This window comes from Drosophila montana, unplaced genomic scaffold (assembly GCF_035044405.1).
Source record: "Drosophila montana isolate Dmon_TW-CO22-7 unplaced genomic scaffold, ASM3504440v1 contig_1933_1, whole genome shotgun sequence".
NCBI classification, from domain to species: Eukaryota; Metazoa; Arthropoda; class Insecta; order Diptera; family Drosophilidae; genus Drosophila; species Drosophila montana.
The window spans coordinates 124,500-150,741 of NW_026996852.1; the positions used below are offsets into that span (position 1 = coordinate 124,500).

Below are 26,242 nucleotides of genomic sequence, written 5' to 3' on the forward strand. Positions count from 1 at the left end.
TCCTTATTCTGCCGCACAACAGCGTAAAGGCTCAGCTTATCATTGGTTTGGACAATATCAAAATAACTGCACCCCTGGAGATACGCGAAAGTGAAAACGACGAGGTCATAGCAGCGCGATGCACACTACGATTGGCCGTACATGGCCGCACTATTGTGGGCGACGGCACCATGTCTCGTCTGTTACTGCGGCGCGTGGGATGGATAAGGCTCGAAAGAACTATTTTGGACTGAAGTCACTAGGTTCTTAGTCAAGTCGACTCGAAGGCACAATGTGCCCCACAATATTATGAATGTGGCCTCCACGTAGTAACCCTGGGTGATTGTCCATGGTTGATTTGGACAACCAGCCAATTCGAGCGGCGAAATAAGATGACCCATTCTTTGTCTGGTAGGGGACTAAAATGGGTAGTATACAGCTACGGCAGATGACTAAAACTGTAAGTAAATTTGTTACCACGGGTAGCCAGGAGCCCGCGGAACTTGCTCCGTCATGACGTTGCGGTCCTTCAGGGAGTTTCGTGGTGGTTGTGGTTTATACCCAAATCGCGGGTAGAGCTTTGACTTGACGTGGAGTTGCATGTCAACCAAATTATACAATTGAGACTTTAGGTAGGCCTCACCTCCCACCAATGAGGGAATGTATTGTTCCGCCCAACATGCATTCAATTGATACCGAAGGTACACTGTGCAAGCAGGGTTCCGGAGGGGCGCCACGTTCAACAAATGTAGACTTACTGGAGTCACTAGGTCACTTCCGCTGAGATAAAAAGAGGATGAGCGCTCGATCCAGATAATGGAGGCAACAACAACATATCTTGAAGATGAAAAAATTTGTCAGGCAGGCCTGCTATGGAGGTTTGATCGCATGCATCTGCCAGACTCTTATCAGATGGCTGTAAAGCGCTTTAAATGTTTAAAGGCAAGGATGTCGAAAGACCCACCACTGAAAGTGTTTGGGCTACAGCTAACCCACAAGAGCAATCGCGCCGGCCTAAGAGCGTATTTTATAAAAGAGCGAATGAAAAGAGCGAGTAACGAAAATGCATCTGTGCTTAGATCAGCCGCATTGAGTAATGTCTTATAACCCAATGGATCACGCTCTATCACGGTTGAGTTGAGGTGTATTTAGTGGCTCTCTCAAGCGGCCGAGCTTTAAGTCCTGTTAATTTAAGTTATCTTACTTTCTTGTATTTTGTAATTCTATTGAGCTTTGAATTTGCTAGCTTAGTAACAAAGAAATTTATTTATTTATTAACCAATGCTGGTAGCTTTCAAGTTATCTTAACTTACAAAATATTATCTTAAATAACTAACTAACTAAACAGAAAATATGAAACTTAAAAAAAAAGTAAAATTTATGAGTTTTACAGAAAGAATTCTTTAAGCTTATGTTTAATATGAGCACTATTGGCAGAAAAATCAAAACGCATTTTAGTTGGAAGATTGTTATAAAGCTTTAGTGATCTGATCATAGGCTCGTTACTTGCATAAGCAGTTCTATGAGTCCCCACAGAAAACGGCAAATGGTATCGCAAAGATCTGCTCGGCACATAAAAATTACCGCGAGCTAGAAGGGAAGGGCAGTCAATTATTCCTACAATTAAGTTGTTTAGAATAGTTTAGAATTATATAGAGATAATCTTGTGAACGGGTCTTTGATCTGGCTAGAATTGCGCCTAACAAATCCAAACATCGCATACGCCTTAGGCATAATATAGTTGCTGAATGAATAAGAACTTAAAGTCAAAAATTACTCCTAAGTCCAAAGCTTCTGATTTACGAGTAAGTTCTTCCCCATTAATAGAATAGGATGAAAGAATGGCATAAAAACATTTGCTAAATGTGATGTGATAGCATTTAGATATGTTCAGTGGTAACTGGCTATTTCTACACCATTCAGACAAGTTGTGTAAGTCCTTCTGCATAACCATTACATCATGCTGAGACGAAATGCATTTGAATATTTTAAGGTCGTCGGCAAATAATAAATAATCGGACGAACGGCAGCAACTCCCTATATTAAAAATAAACAAGTTAAATAGAAGTGGACCACGACAACTCCCCTGAGGTACCCCCGAAAATGGGACATAAGCTGCGGACAAAGTAGGGAGAGTAAAGGACAAAGCTGCAGACAAATAGGATTTTAACTAGCCTAATAAAGAAGAGTGAAAACTCAGCCTAGACGGTCAGTCCAAGTCACCGGTCAGAGTAGTAATTGTAATATTTAGATTAAGTCCAATAAAAGTTCAAGTCGTTTAAGATGAACAACCCCGCTCGTGAACTTATGTGAGCAACCGTCTGGGACTTTTTCTAATCTCAATATTCCCAATAATCTTGCAAAACCCTCAAAGCCGCCTCGGTTGGTAACCAGGCCGCAGGCCGCATCATATCTACGGGCAGTTTGGAGCTCCGCACATGGCGCAGCCGATATCCAACATATTTTTGGTGCCTCCTGTGAGGACTGATTCTTGGCGATTGGACTGAGGAGTTTGGGATTGGACATTGGATTGTGATTGCTGAAGACAGTGCGACCCAATTGAAAGGGTGACTGCGAATTGACACTAATGTGTTAGGTTAGGTGATCAGAATGACCAAAAACCTCATGTACTTAACTGTTGAGCAAATTGCACTGTTAGCCTCGTTGGAGAAATTACTGAAAAAATACAAGGCTGATGAATCGGTACATACGGAAACCCAGCTTGAAGCCAGGCTCGAATCGCTGTTGGAAATTAACGCTGAATTTAAACGCAACAATCAGCAGCTTATGCGAGTGCGAGACAAGGAGGAGACTTAAACAAGGTATTTTGATACGGCAATCAGGGATGTGTATGAGGAGACCTACATCGTGGGAGTAACTGAATGAACAGTGTATAACCCCTATGGAAGAAGTGAAGCTGCCCACGGTTAGGCTGCCATCTTTCAGCGGTAAATTCATAGATTGGCCGGCATTCAAGGAGGTGTTTCTATCGCGTGTCCATCACTGTCGGAGACTAACTGACTTATATCGCTTCCATTCTTTAAAGGTTTCGCTATCAGAGGAAGATGCTGAAGATATAGAGCACTTGACTTTGATAGAATCGAATTACCCAGTGGCATGGAGATTGCTGGCGAATTTATATGACAATAAACGAGTATTGTTTTTACATTACATGGGTGTTTTTGACCATCAATTAGCAGTTCAACATGGAGACGCCGAGAGTCTAAGGCGGTTTGTGCAGACCTGCCGCTCATGTGTGAATTCGTTGGAGAAAGCTGGAGTTGATACAAAGCAGCAATCTCAAGTTTTGGTATATTATATGCTGAAAAGGCAGTTACCTAAGCAATTAAGAGTAGATTGGGATCGATCAATAACGTCGTCGCCAGATCTACCGACATTTGAAGAGCTTTGTGTTTACCTCTAATCCACCTGGATAGGATGAATGCTCCTAGAAACGGCGCCCCAAGGAAGACGGGTACAAGTGCACAGCAATTATCTACAAATTTAATCAACGGAAAGGATGAAGTCCTACATTTTACAAGACAGGGTGTCTTGTTACCAACAGCAATGGTGCTTATCTACTCCAAAGATGGATAACCCTTGAAGTATCGAGCTTTCTTGGATCTTGGTTCCCAAGCATCGTTCATTTCAGAGAGTGCAGGCCAACAACTACGACTGACAAGGTAAAGGGTATATATCAAAATCAACGGTTTAGCGAATGAAAGAATCACCGAAGCATCTACAGGAATTTAGTTAAAATTAGGATCCCTATATGATCCACAGGTAAACCATAAGATATTTGCGTATTTCCTACATAAGGTGAGTCAAGGAATGCCTGACAGAAGAATATCTACCACGATGTGGCCACATCTAGAGGATTTCCGTTTAGCCGATCCTATTTATTTTATTCCACAAGGTGTCGACATTTTGCTCGGGAGCGATATTTATGATGAACTGATGTTAGGTGAAGCATACTGAGGACCAACAGGTTCACCTCTAACACAAAATACGCCTTTGGGCTATATTGTGTCTGCAAAGATCAACGAACGTGCGTCGTTGGTGTCATCGCACACAATGACGGTACACACTCATGATGCAAATGAGGATCTCGACAATGTTTTACGTAAGTTTTGGGAACTAGAGCAATTCGACAATGAGTCTTCAGGTCTCTCACCGGAGGAGAGGTGGTGCAAGGACTTTTTTGTCAATACTCGTCGCTTATCTTCCGGAAAATATCTTGTTCGTCTACCCTTTTTATCCCATCCTTATCAAACTATAGTGATTGGTTCGTCATATCGAAGCACACTAAAGCGGTTGGATTATCTGGACAGGCGCCTGCGTGCAGTATCTGGAACTGGGCCAAATGGAACGGGTTACGCCTAAGATTTATAACATCATGCAATCATCTGAAGGAGGAGTTCAACATTGTTATCTACCGCATCACCCAGTTATAAAAGAAACATCATCAATTACGAAGGTCCGAGTTGTGTTCGACTGCTCGAGCAAGACAAGGGAAGTCATTGAATGACATTTTAGCAATTGGACCATTATTACACTTGCAGCTGCTTGGAGTTATTCTCAATTGGCGTGGTCTAAGATTCGCGATTATGGTTGACGCAGAAAAAATGTGCAGGTACATCAATATTCCAATGGACGATGCCCCAGTATCAGCGCATATTATGGAAACCCTATAAGAACGAGCACATCGAGGAGTCTGCATGCTTAACAGTTATGTTTGGAACTAGTTCAGCACCCTATTTAGCTCTGCGAGTTATGCAACAGTTAGCTGCGGACGAAAATGAGATATTTCCATTGGCAGTGGATGTGGTAAAACATCAGATGTATGTTGATGACATATTTTCCGGAGCGGAAAGTGTTGCAGAGGTGGAAGCTATCCAGAGTCAAGTCATTGGTATACTACGCAGTGGCACATTTGAGTTAAGAAAGTGGGCAAGTAATTGCCCAACATTTTTAGAAAGGATACCTATCGAATTTCGAGAAACGAAGGGATTGTTACACCTTGATGGCGAAGACACAATTCGTACGCTGGGTATACATTGGAGCCCCGGGGACGATGAATTTCGATTTCATTCAAATTTTGAAGTATCAGCAGGCTTACCTACGAAGCGGGTTATTCTGTCAACAGTTGCGGGGTTTTTCGATCCTATGGGATGGCTAAGTCCGATTGTTGTAATCGGGAAAATACTGATGCAGCGTCTTTGGAAGAATAAGATTGGCTGGGATGACATAGTGCCAGCAGCCGTTAGAAGAGAATGGGAGAAATTTTAAAGGATTTGCCCAATATTTCAGACATACACATACCACGGTATATATATGATGCATCAGCGCAAGCCTATGGAGCGATTGCATAATTACGTGTTCCAGCCGGGGATCACGCATTTTATACGGTGAAAATGTAAAGTCTCGCCTGTTAAGCCACAATTAACCATACCCAGCGCTGAGTTGTATGCTGCTCTTGAAGCTGCAAAAATGTATAAGTATTTAAAGCAGAATTTGCGAATTAATATAAACTTCTGCAGTACTTTTTTTTGGTCCGAGTCAATGATTACCATCAGTTGTATCTGTGGAGGAGGTGCAAACTGGAAGGTATTCAAATCGCATAAACAAAATTCTGGAGATCTCGAATGGAAGACAATGGAGACATGTTTCCTCGAATGATAACCTTGCCGACCATCTAAATCGGAGAATTAGCATATCTAAGTTGACGTCAATAACATTGATCAACAGTCACTTTCACATGTCAGTTGTAATATTTGCACACTGATTTTAAACACTTGGTTTGTGGTACGGAGCGTCTGCTCCGTTTTGCTTCTTTATTTATTCTGTATTATTCTTCATTACACGAAATGGACTTAAGCTAATTATGTTAAAGCTTTCATTATTCTATTTCTTGTAGGCTACTTCTAATCTATATTTAGATTCCTTTGCGTAATCTTCTACATTATAAAGTGGTTCTTTTTTATCTATGCTATTTAACTAATTTGGTATTTTTTGGTTTTTGCTAAAAACTAGCTCATATGGACAATAATCATGTGCCATAGATGGGGTTGTATTGTAACAATAAACAAAATATTGAAGCTATACGTCCCAATCAGTTTTATCAACTGATATGTAGGTTCTGTTATTTCGATCCACAGTTCCTAACGTCTGGTGGTGGAGTGCTACAGACGTTATGCTGTATATTTTTAGATATTTCCAGAAGTCGTTAATTATGGAATTCTTGTATTCATAACCCATGTCCGTAATGAATTTCTTCATTGGACCGTACTTTAAAATAAAATATTCGATTTGCTACGCTTTTTGCGCTTTAATTCGAGATAGGTATGGCAACAAGATATTTTGATAAGTCACAAATAATTGGACTGGATATTCGTCACCGTTTTCTGACTTAGGTAATGGACCAATCGACTGGTACTTTGTCGAAAACACTTGTTGGTGTGTCTGTAATGGTTAAGCGGTTTTAATGTGCTTGGTAGTTTTAGCTTTTTGAAATTTCTGACATTTACGTACGTACTCTGTAATATGACGTGTGATATTTTTCCAATAGTAATGTCTTTTAATTTTTGCTAATGTTTTTGAAATGCCTGTATCACCTTCTTGCATGGGTTCATCATGGAATGTAGACAATATTGCTTCTTTTTCTTTATCTGTATTTATTTGGGTCACTGGCTTGAGTAGCGCTACTCTTAAATTCTGTAAATATATATTGCCCATATTTTTGAATGTATCTTTTGAAGTGTTTTTAAAGATCTTTTCGCTATAACTTTTAATACCCTGAACCTATTGAAAATGGGTACAAAGGGTATAATGTTTCTGTGAAAATGTTTGCTGCATTTGGTGTTGGAAGAAGGGGGTTCAGGGTTCAGGTCGGTAGCTCCCGACTAGAACCTCATTCTTAATGACTTGATATACGTTGAGCATAGAAGCATTTTCAAGATTTTGCATTGGCAAATTTTCTTGATTATTTTCATTATTATCTCCTGCGCAGAATTTATTTTGCCTACTTTGTTGTATTGTAATGACTTTCAAGACTTGCATGTCATTTATTTTAACTCGTTGATACTTATTCTCGATAACGCATATAATTATCTTTACCCTTAAGATATTCTTCTGTAAATTCATATTCTTCTTGTTCTAATTTCATTCGTGTTAGTTTTGAACTTGGGCTTACCATTGAGAAGAGATAAGTTAGCGGTCTGTGATCTGTTTTTACTCTGAAATGTTTGCCATATACGTATGGACGAAAATGTTGTATTGCCCAGTGGATTGCTGCTAACTGTTGTTCTGTTGTTGATTTTGCGCTCTCGCCTTTCGTGAAGGTTCTTGAGGCGTATGCTACTGGTAGATGTGGACCATTGTGTTCCTGTGTAAGAACTGCTCCGCACGCTTGCTTACTTGCGTCGGTAGTAATGCAAAATTCCTTGCTGAAATCAGGGCATTGTAGCAATGATGGCTTAATTAATTCTCTTTTTAGGTGTTCCAAAGCTGACTGACATTCAGCTGTCTATTCGAATTTTACATTCTTTTTGCATAAACGTGTTATGTGACGAGAATAATCCGAGAAGTTTTAAATAAAACGTCTGTAATAATTGCAAAATGATTGGGTATTTCTCAATGACATCGTATTTATTGTCATCTGGTAAGATACCCTTGTCAGTGCACTTGTGACCTAGAAAAGTTACCTTGTGCATGAAAAATGAGCATTTCTCTGGATGTAGTTTAAGGTTGTGCTTCCTACACACATTAAAAACATTTGTTAGGTTTTTAATCATCAGTTTTTGGGAACCATCCATATATACGAAACCTTGAGAAGGTTCAAGACCTGAAAATGCTATGGTCATCATTCTTTGGAATGAGTATGTAAATGTATGTAAAAAATGTATTTAAGTTAACTGCCTTTTACGGATAGCTGCCTCTAATCTCTGTGCAAAGTACTCGAGGCAGCTAAGCAAATTATACTGTATATATAAATATCAACGGGCGGATAGAGCGTATAATTTAACACTTGTAGTCCGCCATGTAATTATTTCCGCTTTTGGGGACAGCTTGTTTAATTTAATGCAGCAAAGGTATGTGAAATTGATATTTATTTTAAATTGTTCATCATGAACTGAACACACAACGACGACAACGACGAACGACCGACAACGCCTGTCACGGTCGCCATGTATTATTTACACTTGGATTTGTAACACTTAGTTTAAGGTACGGAGCGTCTGCTCCGTTTTGCTTCTTTATTAATTCTGTTTAATTTTTCATTACACGAAATGGACTTAAGGTAATTATGTTAAAGCTAACATCGTCAGAGAGGGAGAGCGTATTCATGCATATATATATAAATAAGTGCGCGTGCAGCTATGTACTTCTCGTACATAGCGATCCCGGACCTTGCCCGTGGGATGCATGGATGCATGCATGCCGTAAGTCGGCATAAGACGGTGGCCGTCAAGTGGCATATCACATTTGATCGAGTCACTGACTTGCGCTCATGTTTTGATTTGTTCGTTTATATTATTTGTTGTCAATGGCAGTACAATGTGCTTGCATGAATACACTACAGAGTCTTGAGACAAGAATCTTGACGTGTCACAAGATATCATTGGAAGAGATGCCTAGTTCGATATTCGTAGGTCAATATTCATCGTATTTACGACTTCATCGGGTAATGGCATAAGTTAAACTTTTTATTCGAAACTGTCGCATAATAGAGTCTGAGCACAAGCGAACTGAGATATCAACAAATGAATTAAAAGAAAGCCTCAGAGAAGTAATAAGATTGTTGCAGAAGGACTGTTTTGAAAAGGAATGGAGAGCATTCTCTACTAGCAAGCCAGTTCCAAGAGATAGCAGTTTATTACCTCTCAACCCGTATTTTGATTTGGAGGAGCGAGTCTTACGGCTCAGAGGAAGATTGCTCGATGCCTTGTTGCCAGTTAATGAGAAACATCCTTATATATTAACCTATTAACATTATTTCACGAGTCTTGTCGTTAATTATAGTCAAGCTTGTACTTTGCATGGAGGCTCCTCGCTCACGCTCAATTATATAAGAAAGAAATTTTGGATCATCAATGGGCGTAACGCAGTTTGTTCGTTCGTGTGCGGCCGTCAAGAGCTGTCGGAGTTGACTATGCTGGGTCTATTATTATTTCGCCATCAAAGGGAAGAGGACATGTAGCACAAAAGGGATACGTTGACGTGTTTATATGTTTGGTGACCAAGGCCATACACTTAGAGCCAGTTGGAAATTAAACGTCAGATGAGTTCTTAGGAGCCCTACATCGATTCATAGGCAGACTTGGTATATGTACAAATATTTATAGTGACTGTGGTACAAACTTTGTTGAAGCCAAAAAAAAACTACAAGCTGATAGGGAGGCATAGTACTCGTGCATTTCAAGATTGATCGCGCCAAAATTCCAGAACAAGGGAATCACCGGGCATTTGAACCCTCCATCAGATCGACATTTTGGTGGATTAGGGGAAGCTGGAGTTAAGTCCATGAAGTATCATCTCAAGAGAACCGTTGGAGAGCGAGTGTTAACCTTTGAGGAAATTGCGACAGTGTTAGCACAAATTGAGTCTGATTTCAAGGCCTCTATGTCCTATTTCGAATGATCCTGAGGATTTGATAGTGTTAACCCCCGGTCACTTTCTCCCTGGTGATGCGCTCTTGTCGCCTCCTGCACCTGAATTACCTCAATTAAGTTTAATACATCGGTTGAGAAACTGTCAATACTATTCACAACAATTTTGGTAAAGGCGGGACTCTGAATATTAGACACGGTTGCAGAGAAGACCAAAATGGTTGCAGATGAGCAGAAACCTATATGTTGGATGCATGGTGTTAATAAACGATTTTCTTCGCGTCGGTGGCCTTAGGGTCGAATTACAAGCACTAAGGCTGGTGCAACTGGATTGTTAGAGTTGTGACTTTGACAGTGGTGTTATCAAACGGCCAGTAACAAAGCTCTGTCCATTACCCATACAAGAGAATTTGCTTGATAATGACACCTAATCTTTACTTAAATGTTAAATTGTACTCTTCCTTTTTTAGTTTAAGTTAAGGTACCAAGCCCAAGACTCTAAAAGTTAGTGGACATAAATTTGATGATGGATGCTGCAATCATGTTTGGGCTACAGCTAACCCACAAGAGCAATCGCGCCGGCCTAGGAGCGTATATTATAAGAGAGCGCATGAAAAGAGCGAGTAACGAAAATGCATCTGTGCTTAGATCAGCCACATTGAGTAATGTCTTATCACTCAGTGGATCACGCGCTATAACGGTTGAGTTGAGTAGCTCTTTCAAGCGGCCGAGATTTAAGTCCTATTAATTTAAGTTATCGTACTTTATTGTATTTTGTAATTTTATAGAACTTTGAATTTGCTAGCTTAGTAACAAAGTAATTTGCGACGCATGTTGAAGTCTGTGAGCGTCAGTCCAAGTCACCGGACGTATGCTCTGTGTAGGTCAGATTGGCAACTGTAATATTTAGATGAAGTCCAATAAAAGTTCAAGTCGTTTAAGATGACCATCCCGCTCGTGAACTCATGAGAGCAACCGTCTGGGACTTTTTCTAATCTCAACATTCCCAACAATCATGCAAAACCCTCCAAGCCGCCTCGGTTGGTAACCACGCCGCAGGTCGCATCGTATCTACGGACAGTTTGGGGCACATGGAGCAGCCGACAGCAGAAAGAGATTATCTATTATTGATTTATAGCCGTTCCTAACCTTAAAAGCTATCACATAAGCATGCTAAAAGGGAAAAACATATTCAAATTTGAGGTTATTTTTACATTGGAAATTACATAAATTAATTGCCGTCACAGTAACAGTTACAGTTACAGTTACAGTTTCAGTAACAGTTACAGTTACAGTTACAGTTACAGTTACAGTTACAGTTACAGTTACAATTACAGTTACAATTACAGTTACAGTTACAGTTACAGTTACAGTTACAGTTACAGTTACAGTTACAGTTACAGTTACAGTTACAGTTACAGTTACAGTTACAGTTGCAGTTACAGTTACAGTTACAGTTACAGTTACAGTTACAGTTACAGTTACAGTTACAGTTACAGTTACAGTTACAGTTACAGTTACAGTTACAGTTACAGTTACAGTTACAGTTACAGTTACAGTTACAGTTACAGTTACAGTTACAGTTACAGTTACAGTTACAGTTACAGTTACAGTTACAGTTACAGTTACAGTTACAGTTACAGTTACAGTTACAGTTACAGTTACAGTTACAGTTACAGTTACAGTTACAGTTACAGTTACAGTTACAGTTACAGTTACAGTTACAGTTACAGTTACAGTTACAGTTACAGTTACAGTTACAGTTACAGTTACAGTTACAGTTACAGTTACGGTTACAGCTACAGTTACAGTTTCAGTTAAACAATAATTATACTAAAGTGTTTCATTTACCGTTAATTAGCGATGCCTTCGCCGCTTTTAATTCATGCTCATTTGCATACTTTGGTCATCATGTGCGTCATTTTCTGCTCAACGTTGCCAACGATTTTGGACAAGCTGCGGTTGCTCTTGTGGAAGACAAACTTTTGCATGCTGCGCACCTTGTACTTCTCCACCAACTCGTCAAATTTGTCGACGTTGACTTTGATAACGATCGCCTTGCTGGCCTATTGGCGTGCCAGGGATTTAACCATTGGGTCCATGTCATTGCAGGGTCCGCACCAGGTGGCATAGAAGTCCAGCAGGTAAACTTTCTTATCGGCCGCCCCAAGGCTTCAACATCGGCCTTCAATCCTTCACGAGCGTTGAAATTAATAATTGTTCGGAAAATTCCCCTCCCAGCAAACATGCCCATCAGCACCGTTTTAACTTTTTTACTCGACAGACAAACTGATTACAGTTCAATGTATAATACATCGATCGACAATATCGATAGTTATTCAATTCAATTAACTTTTCAAGGAATATAAGCAAAAATACTAAATAGCGCTGACATCGATACTAAATACCATATATAAACTTGTTGTGCGAACATACTCACCGCCTTGGAAGCTCCTTCCAAAACACCATCTATTATTGAACCAGAGGCAAGCGGCAGATTCTATGTACATTCCGCTTGACGAACCTCGTCTTGGTCTTGAGAGTCCCAACCGTACTGCACCATCGCATCCGGGATGTAGCTCTAACACTCTTCCTAGTAGCCTTTGTCCAGGCGGTGCGTTGTCTTCGGCGATCAGAACTAGACCTCCGATCTGTACGTTGCTTGCAGTTGTCCTCCAATTTGAGCGTTCCTGCATCAAGGTGGGGTTCTCAGTTTTCCAGCGGCGCCAAAACATATTGTGTACTACGAGAATCCTCTTCCAAAGGTTGATCTGCGATAGTTTGACCAATGCTTCGTCAAATGGTTCCACTAGCGCATTAAGTAGGCAGCCAACCAAAAAGTGGCCAGGAGTAAGTGCTTCTAAGTCATTCGGGTCCGATGATAAAGGATACAGCGGCCTCAAATTCAGCGCCGCTTACACCTGCGTAACTGCTGTTAAGAGATCCTCGTGAAAGTAGACCCCTCGTTGAATGTACGTGTCCTTGATAAAACCTTGGCCCGACTGGTCAAAAGTTTTGACCAGCTCTTTTGAAGCGCCTACAAAATTAGTGCCGTTGTCGCAGAACAGTTTGGAGCTTAGGCAACGTCTGGCAAAGAACCGTTTAAGTGCCGCTATGAAGGCGCTGGCACCCACGTCCGAAATGATCTCTGTATGGCATGCCTTCGTCTGGAAACATACGAACACAGGTAGCTACACCTTGACTGCTTATCTCTTATGTTAAAATGCATCCAAATTGGTCCTGCGAAGTCTAGTCCCGCTCGTTGAAAAGGGTAGATACTGCCTCGCGCTCGGCAGCGGTCCGATTACCAAGGCAAGTCGAAGCCCTAAGCAGATAATGCATCTTCGTACCGCATTGCGAGCCAATTTTCTGCAATTGATAATCCAATAACGATTGAGGCCGTACATGTAAATTGCTTCGATGAGTGTAATTAATTAATGCATTTACGACTATATGATCTTTAGGTGGTAAAATAGAATGCTTTGTGTCAGTTAGCCCAGTCATCTACTGGATGCCTCAAAAAATCAGGGCCTTCCCACCATAAGGTTGCATCGTTCAAGTCCCCTGGATACAATATCTGCTGGGTTTATTTTTACTCTACTCTTTACCAATCCTGAATATCGCCTAACTTTTTTATCTCAGCCATCCAGTTGGCTACGAAAGTCTTCCATCGTATCGTACCTGCGAAACCTTTAGTTGAATACAAGTGAGAATCTTTGCCATAAGTCTCACTATTAAAAGTGCTCCTTGCAGCTCTAAGCGGGGCAAGAAAGTCACTCTGATTGGAGCGACCTTGGACCTGGAAGTCACTAGGCGTACTGAAATTGCTCCGTCTTTATTATGCACGCGAGCATTAATTGATCCACCATAAGCTCGAATGGATGCGTCAGAGAACCCGAAAAGTTCTAACGTGTCCACTTCAAACGTTATGGGAACCACTGATCGTGGCAGTGAACACTGATTTATGAGCTTCAGTTCCTCTCGGTATATTTGCCATTGAGCCGCGTGACTTGACGGCAGCACTACATCCCAGTCGCGCTTCAGTAACCATAGCTCTTGCACGAATATCTTGCCAAGAATCAGTATAGGACTCAAGAATCCCAAGGGATCGAACACTTGAGCTAGTTTTGATAGCACTGTTCGCTTCGTAGTAGTTGTAGAGCTGAACTGAAATTGGTCGCTTTGACTCACCCATATACATATTCCAAGGGCTTTAGCTACATCTTCAGTTTTAGCCATTAAAGACTTTAAGTCGTCTGCATTGCTGAGGGCTTCATGACAATTACTACGCCATTTGTGTAGCTTAAACCTGCCAAGTACTAACACCTCAATAACTTACTGTTTCTATTCTACTGGCTATGGTGTCTGCACCACACAACACATCATACATATAAAACCTTCTTCTAATCGCTTTAGCTGCCAGTGGATACTATTCCCCATATTTTTCTGCTAGACAGAATGCTAGGAATTGAGCAGAATTTGTTCCAGAAGTGACAGCCTATACATCTTGGCTACATCTGCTGTTAGGGCGAACCTATAAAAGCGAAATCTAGTCATCGTCTCAATAAGATCAGGCTGCAAGGTCGGCCCAACAAGCATAGTATCGTTTAGTTAAACGCCGTTACTGGACTTGCAAGAAGCGTCAAATACGACGAATTTTGTCGTCTAACTTTACGGCCTGAGCACAGGATGATGGGACATAAAGTACAAAATGTCATTTACCCTAGCGGTCTCTACTATTTCCAAATGGCCCAAATTTTTGTATTCTTTAATAAATTCGGAATACTGTTTCTTAAGAGAGGGATTGCGCATCAACTTCTTTTCTTAATATAAAAATCTAGTAAGGGTAATCTGGTATGTATCCCCTAGTACTTTCTTGGGACTTTTGAAGGGAAGAGCTACAGTTAAATGGCCATCATCAGATTGTTCAACATTAGAAACGAAGCTGTTTTCGCATTGTTTTTCCTCTTAAGTGAATTTATCAACAGGCTGTGGTATTTCCTCCCATTTCCAAAACCGTTGTACTAGTTCTTGCACCTCATTAGAGCTCAGCACATTTTTCTCCTTCTCCTAGAATATCGCCGACAAGCTAGTGCTGGGTGTAAACTCGCCCACGTCTACCCAGCCTAATAGCGACTTCTGAAGGGAAGACAATTTTTGTCCTAGTTTGATTTGACCTGCAACAATCAGCTTGAAGAATTAAGAAACTCCCAATAGCATATCAATTCTTTGAGTTGAGTCAGATGTCAAATCCGCAAGTGACACTCCCTTGGGTGGTTGCCAATCCTAACCTAAAGGGAAACTTGTCGGATTATATTGCGTAATTTCTGTTAACACACAAAAAGTATCCGTAGCTGCAAACCTTGTCACTCTAGATTTGAAAGTGGCATTCACCTAACCAATAATCTGAGATGTTGCATTGCCGATCCCACTGAGTCGCATACTTGATTCACGCATTTCTAGATGCAAAGTAAAAACTAATCTAGAAGGAAGAAAATTAATTTGACTACCAGAGTCTAATACACATCGACAATTATGATAAATTCCATCGTTACCTTTTATCAAAACCACGGCGGTCGCTATGGGACTTACAAACGACTTATTTAGCAGTGTGCTAGGTAAGGAACTGTTCCCTTGTTGTGATTGGCCATTATGCACACCGTCACGTACGCTATCTGAGACATTACGATAAAGCAATTCATGATGAGGTTTGTTGCATATGGCACAGCGTTGGCTATCGCAACTCCTCGTCTTTTAACTTCCTGAGAGCGCTGCAAGGGTGTTAATACTTTAAATTTTGCGCATGCCCTTAACCCACGTGCGCTAGCACAAATGTAACACGACTTGCTATTGTCGCTACTCGCTACAGCTAAGCTAGCCTACTTTAATACGTTTTGGCCGTTGGGTCGAGAACCATTGTTCCGCCGAAATTCCTGATAAGCCAAGTTTATACCTCTATTTATTAAGAATTGCGATGACAATGGCCACGAAGGTAACTTTTTGCAATCCCATTCGTTTTCCCACTTATCAAGTGTCTCATAATCAAGTTTGCTGCGAATCAAATGAAAAACTAGCGCGTCGAAAATGTCTTGCTCACTGCCAAGAGATGCCGCTAACTGCGAATTTACACTGTCTACAAGTACTCTCAAAGTCTCCGAGTCTACATACTTTACACGTTTCAGATTAACAGATAAACAGCTCATTTATGTAAGATTGAAAAATAATTGCCTTGTTTTCATAACGGTCTTGCACTTACCTTAGGGACCGATGGTAGTTAACACCCGATAATTCCAAACAGTCAATGGTTCCTTAAGGAACGATACCTAAAGCGAATGTATAAGCTTCGACTAGTCATCAAGCTCAGAATCCGACCGTATGAGCAGAGTAAATGTATTGAACCAACTGGTCCACTCGGTGTACTTTCCTGAAAGCTCAGGCACTTTTAATTTCGGAAGGTCCGGCTGCCGAGACACCTGTGTGCTGTGCAATACATCATTACTGCTAGCAGGTCGACTTGTACGACTCAGACAGCTAAGTATTTTAGCCTTTATTTCGCCATAAAGCTCTTCGCTCTTCGTCCTTAGGTCCCTGCTCGGGCGCCAATGTTCGCGCTAGAGTCCTCCACGAGCGCTGAAATTAATAATTATTCGGAAAATTCCCTTCCAGGCAAACATCCACGTCAGCTCCGCTTCAACTTTTTTACTCGACGGACAAACTGATTACAGTTCAATGTACAATACATCGATCGACTATATTGATAGTAATTCTAAATACTTTATATTAACTTGTGGCACGAACAGCCGTAATTTTGAATAAAAATTTGCAAAACAGTTACACAAATACAGATTCCGATTTTGTTGAAACGTCTTTGTCAGTTTGGTAGAACTTTTTGATATGATGAATGATGAACATCATGTGTGACTACAAGCAGAAGGGATATATCCGTCGACTGAAGGATACTGAGTTAGTAGCTAACACGACATCGTGGTTTCGTCCTATTTCCGAACAAGAAAAAGACGCGCCTGGTATGGGATGCGGCCCCCTAAGTTAGTGGCATGTCGCTGAACGACTATTTGCTGAAAGCTCCAGACACACTAGCGTCTTTGATGGGCGTGCTCATACGGTTCAGAGAGCGCTGTATCGCCGTATCCGGTGAAATACGGGAAATGTTTCATCAGGTCAAGCTGTTCGGAGCATCCTGTTCGCCAGCCCTAACAATTTACTTCAAGAATCGCAATGTCAAGCGGATTGCAGCGGAGCATCCGGAACTTCAGTTTTGATGCTTACCCCACAGTTGTAATTTTGCGGGCTAAACTTCATGGCCAAGTACATTGCAGCTTGGCCGCCCCGAAAAGGAGAGTAGCACCCTTGAATCCCGTGTCTATACCATATGGAACTGATGGCCGCAGTCTTAGGTCTAAGACTGGCTAAATGTATCCAAAAGGAAATGTCGGTGCGCATACATAGGCTAACATTTTGTATATTCGAAAGTTCCAGCAATTCGTCGCGCTTCGTATCGGAGAGATTCTAGAAGAATCAGATGTGGACAGCTGGCGTTCGGTCCCATCAGCTCAAAACGTGGCAGACGATGGCACGAAATGGACTAAAACGCCTGAAATTCATGGATCAACGAGGTGGTTCAATGGCCCACCACTTTTGTATCTGGAGGAATCGCAGTGGCCACACACGGATATAGGCCCTGCAATTAACATCTTGTTCCATGCTGAAGAACAACCCAATCACAAGTCGTCCAGGAGATGTATCTTGCCGATTCTGTATCGCTTCAGCAAGCTAGAAAAATTGAGAGCCGTACAGCTATGCGTACTGCATTTCCTATGGATTATTACTAAGAAGATCAGATTGGACGGAGGACTGGATCGTCAGAAAACGCTATTCCTTAAACGCAGCAAACAAATGGATGCGATTTTTATTCGGATATGCCAAGTAGAGGATTTTTATTAAGAGATTACCTCCTTAAAGGCGGGGCGCCACTTAACTAATCGCAAAAGCCTGCTGTTCAAGTGCTCCCCCTATATAGATGACTCGGGTATTCTACATATTAAGAGATGGATAGACAATATAGGAGTTGAAGTCAGCATTAAACGCCCGAAAAATCTGCCTAGACGACATGGACGACATTAACGTATCTGCTGGTTGAGTTTTGTCCACGCAGGTATCATCACCACCTAAACAACGAAATCGTCGTAAATTAATTGAATTCTGTCGCACTCTGGGCTACGATAAGAGGTGCTACGGGCAGCATTGGCTGACGTAGAAAGCGTGCTCAATTCCAATTTCGCTCACTTATGTTCCCTTGGAGACATCGGAGTCCAAAGCCCTGACTCCAAATCATTTTCTTATTGGTCATTCAAGCGGATTGCATGAGAGAGGTTCTTGGAAGCAAGACGGAGCTAGCTTGGCACGAGGCTTCCGAGTCGCCAGTCAATGGACTGACCAATTCTGGAAGAAATGATTGCGCGATTATCTGCCAACACTCACTAGACGTACCAAGTGGTTTCAACCGCCACTCGAACCAATAGCAGCCGACGACATTGTCATAATAGTGGACGACGATGGCCAGGTCTGAAGCGCCGTGGTGCGAACCGCCGATGGAACTATTTCTCGCCCCGCCGTCAAGCTAGATAAGCTTGACATTAAATTTTGTAATACACTGCACGGGCGTTCGTGACTTATAGGGTGGGGAATGTTCCGCGACGAAGTCCTACTATGTCCTACTGGGTTTCGCATTTTTATGTAAGCAGCGCCCGCTTCATACACTGGAAGCGCACCGTTCGAATTAGTTTGTACAAACAATAGTCTTCTGTACTGACAAAAGTCATTTACGTTTTGTGCATGCAGCTTAGCAAAAGTGAAAGAGAACAGAAGCGCGTGCGGAGCACGAATGTAAGTCTCATACATTTGTAAAATATAAGTTGTTAAGTAACGGAAATATAATTAAGATTTCAGTGTTTCGTATCGTATCGTATCGGTTGTTACGTATCGGTTGTTACGTATCGGTTGTTACGTATCGTATCGTGTCGTATCAAATCGTACCATACACCATCGAAATAGTTGTTTCTTTTGGATGCTAGAAATCTCTGCCAAATACGCGCGCTGGCACGAGTCTCGGTGCCAACACTCTCGTTGGGTGCCAATTAAGCATTTTAAGAGCTCGTAGGTACGGACTGGTTTGTTGTCCGAAATTCTACTAACTGTAAAGAACATATTTCCTTATATTGTAAACCAACCCTACTCCCTTGGATCGCTGACATTGTGCCTCGGGCATGATGTCGTATATCGGCTGGCAGCGTATGCAACTTTTGTAGTCGTTCAATGCCCGCAGAAGCCACTGACAGTGCATCACAACACGCCATTTAAACGTGCTTGATTAGTGACCCGCTCTGATGTTGGACATTGAGTAATAAATAGACAGAGAGGGCTTTTGGATCAAAAGCTATTTTTCAAAATACATGATGCCAGATACCGAGGTTGCAAACACAACACCCGGATGTCTACAGCTACTTTTGCCGTTGCCCAAAAATCAAAGACAAAGATATAACATTTTCTATTAGGACCAACAACAACCATAATCAAAACAAACGACTCGACAATGAAAAATCACATCAAAAATTTAGTCCTTGCTATCCCTTTTGGACTTGGGGCTGCATCCTACGATCTAAGCTTCTGCACTCTTCTAACTCATTTTTATTGTTTCTAAGCACTGCTATGCCTATAATTCGCAAAGTCACAACTTGCAAGCAGCCCGGCAAATTTTAATAATTTTTCTCAGTAATTTTTGGTGTTTAAGGTGAATGGACGTGCTCGCGGAAGAAAATTAAATACCAAATTTCGAGTGCGCGCGGACCAAAACGGCCAAAGCTTCTATTGCAATTCCGCACAAGGAGTGCAAAGCACCAAAAATAACACAAAAACGACAAAAAAAATTAAAACAAAACTAATTGCTGACATAGCAATTTGTTTTAAGTGAATCGAAATAAGAGCAAACCAAAAAATAAGGTGGTCACAAATTGAGCAAGTCGTCTGCGTTCCCGTGCTGACGTGCACCCAGCCAGTGGCAATGCCAATAGAGCCACCATTCCAGTGAGTGCTGAGAACAGCAACGCACCCACAATGAGTAACAGGGGGCCGTATCGAACTAACGAGATAGGCCAACTAAATGCTGACGCTGCTACGTCGTCGAATACCTCAATGATCGATAACGACGAAGACATGAAGACTGACTGGGGCCGAGCAGGTAAACTCAGCCCAAGAAGAGAACCACTGCGTTGGTTACCACTGCGGTGGTAACCACCCTGCCACTGTAGGGGCTGCGAATGGTTCAACCGAATATAAAAAGCGTGCAGGAGCCCCAAAACCCGCCAAAATGAAAAATCTCCTACTGATGCAAGCGAACCGAAGCATCAGCAATAAAGTTCATGGGCCTACACCTGTTGACTTCCACCGTACAGTTCCCACTGAACAAGTAGAAGGGCTTTCATACGCCGCTACCACCAGAAGAGGACTAGCTGCATTCAGCAAAGAGAATAACGCACCCAGCTCTAGCCAGCGAGAAGGAACAGCGCAAGCTAAGCTACATAGACTGCTGAGGGAACAGCAACAGGAGAGGCAGCGCAACAACAGCAAAAGCAGACATCTGGAAACGGGGAAGGACTTTCCTCTGCCATCAAGGACATGAGCCAAGCTATCGAGAGGATGACAGCAAATCCTTCCCCTTTTGACCGCGATGCTATCCAAATGAACACACTTCTGAAGGTGCTAATCTGGAATGACAATGGCATTTCAGGTAAAGTAGAACTAGCGGTCCTACTTTCCCTAGAACCAGCACAAATTCGTTTAATGCGGGCTCAATCATCGCACTGCTGATTGCACACGGCCCGACTCAGTTCCGGCAAAATGCGCTTACTGCGGTGGTAAACACCCTGCCAACTTTAAGGCTACGAGTGTTTCACCGAATATATAAAGCGTGCGGGGCCCCAAAGCCAGCCAAAATTAAAATCTCCCACCGATGCAAGCGAACCGAAGCCGCAGCAATAAAGTTCATGGGCCTACACCTGTTGACTTCCACCGTACCGTTTCCACTGAACAAGGCGACCACCTGGCCCTGATAGTTACCCTGGAGAGCAGGGGCATGGTGGTCAATACCGGGGCTGATCAACTCACGCACTGATCTCGCTGTCTTCTAGAGGCAGATGAGTGAAAGTATCCACCTCAACATCGAAATCTGCACTGAGCTGCATTAAGCTGCTCAACGCAAAGATCCGAGGGATAAGGCGGAGTTGCGAAGAGCAAAGCGGTAACTTAAGAAGGTCCTGCAGACTCAAAGACGCATCCTTCTCCAGGAGGTTGGAGAGCATGGACTATACCCATGACACAGGATACTCGCTCTGGCGAGCAACTAAAAGCCTGAAGAGCCCACCCTGGAGAACCGTTCCCCTTCTTCGCCACAATGGAAAATACTGCCTTACAGACGAAGAGCAAACTGTCGTGGTGACGCCAACTTGGAGATACGGTATCCAGGCTTGGGGCATTGCATCTCTGACAAATCGAAGACGGATTCAGACACTTCAAAACTTGGCCTTGCGCCGAATGACGGGTGATGACTGGTACGTCAGAAATTCTACCTTGCACAGAGACCTCAAAATGGCGACCATAGACAGCCAATCCGGAACATTCGCCAACCGGTACAACGAACGCTTGCAGCGATACTGCAACCAGGTAGCAAGAAACCTCGCTGGGAGGTGTATAGTCAGGAGGCTCAAGAGAAGATCGTTCAAGGATCGTCTCCAACCACGACATAAGAGACTCCCCAGAGTCCCCCGACTACCTACGTGACGATGCAGCCTCATTCAAAAAAGCCGCCTTTGACGTTTGTCCACGATAAAGCCTGAGGACCCAACCCGGCTTGGCGAAATATCAACTAAGCCAACTGTGTTTAAATAAAAAGGTATGCTATTTTTGATTCAATACAATAAACATTTATAAAAAATAAAAAAGTAAACCCTCCTTTGACATCAATGACCTTTTGTAAGCGTCCAGGAATTGATTTTATCAATTTTTCAAATGTCTCCAATGAAATATCTTGTTAAAGTCCTTGAACTTCAGCAATCGTCTCCCAGCGCGCTCTTGATAAGTCTGAGCTTGTTTTCTTTTTATATAAGCCCAGACATTCTATATAATATTGACATCGGGGCTTTGTATTGACTTCGACATGCATCAACAAATTAGCTATCCTATGGGCCTTGTGGAGTGGAGCGTTGTGCTGCTGCAGATTGTCCAATGAGCCGGTCACCAGAAGTGAATGCGTGGCCATTCAAGACACGTAAATATTCGTCCTTATTCATTGCTCCATCAAAAGGTATCAAATCGCCCAAGCCATTGAAACACGCAACCCCAGAACATTACCGATCCTCCACCATGTGGTACTCGTTCGCATACAGGCCTTTTTTTGCGAGCATTCTTTGGCAACCTGGCAAAATATCTTTTTCTTCGATCCACGATATTCAAAAGAGCTTTCATCTGTCCATAATACTAGAATTTGGCACATGTTACCCTTTTTAGCTTATTTTTTGTTGAAATTGAAGGTATTGGACGAGCTATTTAAGTAGAAAAATCGGCCTCCTTCTGCCGTCTTTCGACAGTCTTTTCACTTATTGATATTTTATGATGCTCTTTGAGCTCAATCGACACTGCTTTTGGTGTTATCAGAACGTTTACTTTATATATCCTCAGTATTATGCGGTCCTTTATAGGCTTTGTTTGTTCCCGATCTAGCCCTATTTTTAAGTGAATCATTATTCTTTTTATACGCTGAACCCATTGAAAATGAGTAAACGAGTATAATGTTTTTGTGCAAATGTATGTAACGTGCAGAAGGAAGCATCTCCGACCCCATAAAGTATAAACATTCTTGATCAGCATCAATAGCCGAGTCGATCTAGCCATGTCCGTCTGTCTGTCCGTCCGTCCGTCTGTCCGTATGTATAAACGCAAGGATCTCAGAACCTATAAGAGCTAGAGACTTGAAATTTTAGCTGTAGCTCCTCCTAGTGCCCGCGCAGATCGAGTTTGCTTCCAATATTCGATAACTTGCCCCGTATCCAAGTAATCGATCAAAATCGATATTGAAATCCTGTTTTTTTTCTAGCAATTTTGGCAAATAATATAAGCTGGAGTCACCAAACTTGACATGTAGCTTCTAGAATAGTATATATATATCAAGTATCTTTCATTTTATAGCTATCGCCACATCCCCGCTACCTCCTAAAAGCTATAAATCATGTTAGTGAAGCAACTTGTATTGCCTACCTAATTAAGCCACAGTTTAAATGCAATTGCCATTTTGAGAATACACGAATATTTTATAGTACAATAAGATCAACTATTAAAAATTTAATCAAGATCGGTTAAGAAATACGAAAGAACATGTGTTTTGGCCTGCAAACACGTGCAGCAGCAAGTGCAAATTCCAAGAATTTCTTTATACATGTACACACACCCATTCATGCGCGTCTGCGTTATATTCTATCAATATCATTGCAATTGCGATTGTATTGTTTTCTGTGCTGCTATTTTAATTCGTTTTTTTCTCATTAAGACTTAATTATTGATGTGGCTATTGAGTAGAGGCGGCGGAAAGTAGCGCGGTCAGTTACGAGTTCAAACCCTGCCAAGGGAACTCTTTTTATTTTTTTTAATTTATCTGTATTACTACTAAAGCAAACGAGCGCGAGCTGCATTTGGTGTTGAAAGAAGAGGGTTCAGGGTATCCCCTAGTCGCCAACTCCCGACTAGAACCTCTTACTTGTTTTTGTTTATTTGGTAATAAATTGCTTGTCTAGGTACGTTGTATAAAAATAGGTAATAAGTAGTAATATAAGGTACTCAACAGAAAGTCCTGTATTATACTGAGTGACCATTTCATTTCTAATAAGTTCACTAGTTTCACATGTAATAAAGACAAGACAAATCACTATAAAAATTATAGCACCTGTTTTGTACCGCAAGCGAATTATCGAAAATGAATATTAAAAACAGTGTCAATATACTTTTGTCCAGACAAAAAATTATTATTTGCCACGCAGATAACCATAGAAAATAAATGTATTACGTTATCAGTCGAATCTTTTGCTCTCTAGAAGCTTTTAATATAGTTTCTCTCTTTAAAATTGAATGGATACCATTACTTCTTTCAGTTTGACGAAATAAGCTGCTTTAAATTTTGCAATGTGTTGTCAAAATACTTTTCTCCACTTTTGTATGTGTTCTTATTCACAGTAGCTTTGCTGCCGAAGAAATTAATTTTGTTAGTTTTCTAGCGCTGACCATAACCTATCCCAAATTTGTATTTGCATACAACAAAACAGTGCAAATATTTCCTACGACTTATGCGCGTTTAGAGCACTAACACAGGATCCGACATCAAAGGTACAGACAAATAATAAAACCTTTGTGGCACGATTATTCAAAATGACTAAAACAACAGTGGTACCTCCACGGATATATGGACTTCCAAAAATACATAAGGAGGGAACACCATCGAGTCCAATATGTTCCTTTATCAGATCCCCGTCATACGGACTATGCAAACTTTTATCAAAATATTACAAAAATTGACAATGGACTCTAAATATAATATGAAAACCTCGCTGGAGCTTAAAGACACAGTCAACAATTCCCACGTTAGAAAAAACGAAGCATTGAATCTTTCGACGTAATGACCTTGTATTCCACTATACCAATAGAATTGGCACTGGACACAATACAAAGAAAATTGACCAAATTAAAAGAATACACAAATACTAAAACAATTACTTATGGATATAATTAAATTTTGCATTCAAGAAAACCGATACATTGAATACATAGGCAAAATATATACACAATTATAAAGAATGCCAATGGGATCACTGGCTCCCCAGTAATCGCAGACATAATTATGGACGAAATGTTGGACAACATTACTGATAAATTGACAATAAAATCAAGACTTGACAAATTATGTAGATGACCTTTTTGCCGTAACGGACAAAACAGAAGTAAATAACATTATGTAAGAACTGAATTCTTTTCGCAAGCACATAAAATTTTCAACTGAACTACAGACAGATGAGAAATTGCTATTTTTAGACTCTATAGTAAGCAGACTTGACAATTCACTCAAAATTAAGTGGTACAAGAAACCCATAGCCTTTGGGCTAATTCTTAGCTTTAACTCAAACTACCCAAATAAAAACATGACTAAGCTGTTTGACAAGGATGATAAGCGTATCGGACATAATACACTAGGAGGAAATTGGACACGAAATAACAAAACTTCTGACTAAAAATAACTTTACACAGAATGTAATTCATTAATAAAAAGCAGAGTTCGCAAATAACAGTCAACACTTTCGGGTTGTCTGTAAAATCGCAGTTTTTGTCGGACAGAATGAATAAGGTTGAAAGAAAACACACAAAGTTCTGTTTCTATGTACTATGTAGCAGGCTCTAAGCACGAGCAGACACTTTTCTTAGTATTTTTTTTGGACATGTTAATCCACGAACACTGAACAGAAAAAATTGCTGCCAAAGTGTTTTTTGTGCTTGTGTGTGTCTAATAAAATTGCATGCATTTTTAATTGTTAATCTTAATATTTAATAAAAATACCCATACACATAAACATATAAATTAACCAATTTGATGGTAATATTTATAAAAAAATATAATTTTTTTATTATTAATCAGCACTATGTGCTTACATTGAGTTCCAGTTATAAACTAATTTTTATATCTTAATTAATCCCTAATGAAACCTCAGTCCAACGAAGAAGCGTCGCTGTCGGCGTCGGCGTCTCCAGCTTGGTGTTGTTGCAATGAGGAAATGCCCCCATTCTGCATTTCGCAGGGGTTCGCATTTCTTGGGAACCAACGAACTTTATTGGTTCCGCTGATTCCACAAATTATTGGCATGTGCGTTAAATATGCCAATTTAGCGATCCCACGGTTGGCTGTCCCATGAGCGCGTTGACCTGCTATGCACCTAAAATTGCATACGCGACACCTTGCTTAGCTTTTCCCAGCACGTTGAATGGCCACGTGCGGGAACCAAATGTTGGTAAGCTGGATATCAAAGGCGATGTTATTTTTGATATCTTAGGTATTAACTCCTCCCTCTCTGATCTCGAACGTCCCGGTCGATTGTTAGAAACCAGGTAAATCGTGGATGCTTCTGTGTTTTTTTACGTGGCTTTCCGGGGGAGTTTCTGTTACGTCAACTTTGTCTGGGCGCTGTTCGTTGCTGGTGGGAATGGCTGTAACTTCAATAACAGTGGTTTGCCTGCACAGCTTGAGTTTTAGTGCATAAACCACGAAGACCAATAGTATTCCGGCCGTTACTCCGAAATTAGTGATGGTGTTTGTTTTGAAATTGTCTCGTAGTATGCCTATCTTCTCAGTGTTCTTGGTATGGAGATCTCTCATTAGCTGCAGTGACAACACCTCTTCTATTGCCGTTATTGGCCTTTCCAGTTGGATCATGGCTGGTAGTGGTTTAAAGTTGGAGGTTTCATATGAAGAAAACAATTCGTTTCCTATGCCTAATGTACAGTTGTTAAACTTAATTACAAAGGACCCTTTAATGGGTTTTAGTTCGTTA

General features: G+C 41.2%; 1 pseudogene; it reads right to left on the reverse strand.

Annotated features, from left to right (window-relative positions):
- Nucleotides 1-452: 452 nt before the first annotated feature.
- LOC135441276 (uncharacterized) lies at nucleotides 453-12,322 on the reverse strand (annotated as a pseudogene).
- Between the last annotated feature and the right edge of the window lie 13,920 nt (nucleotides 12,323-26,242).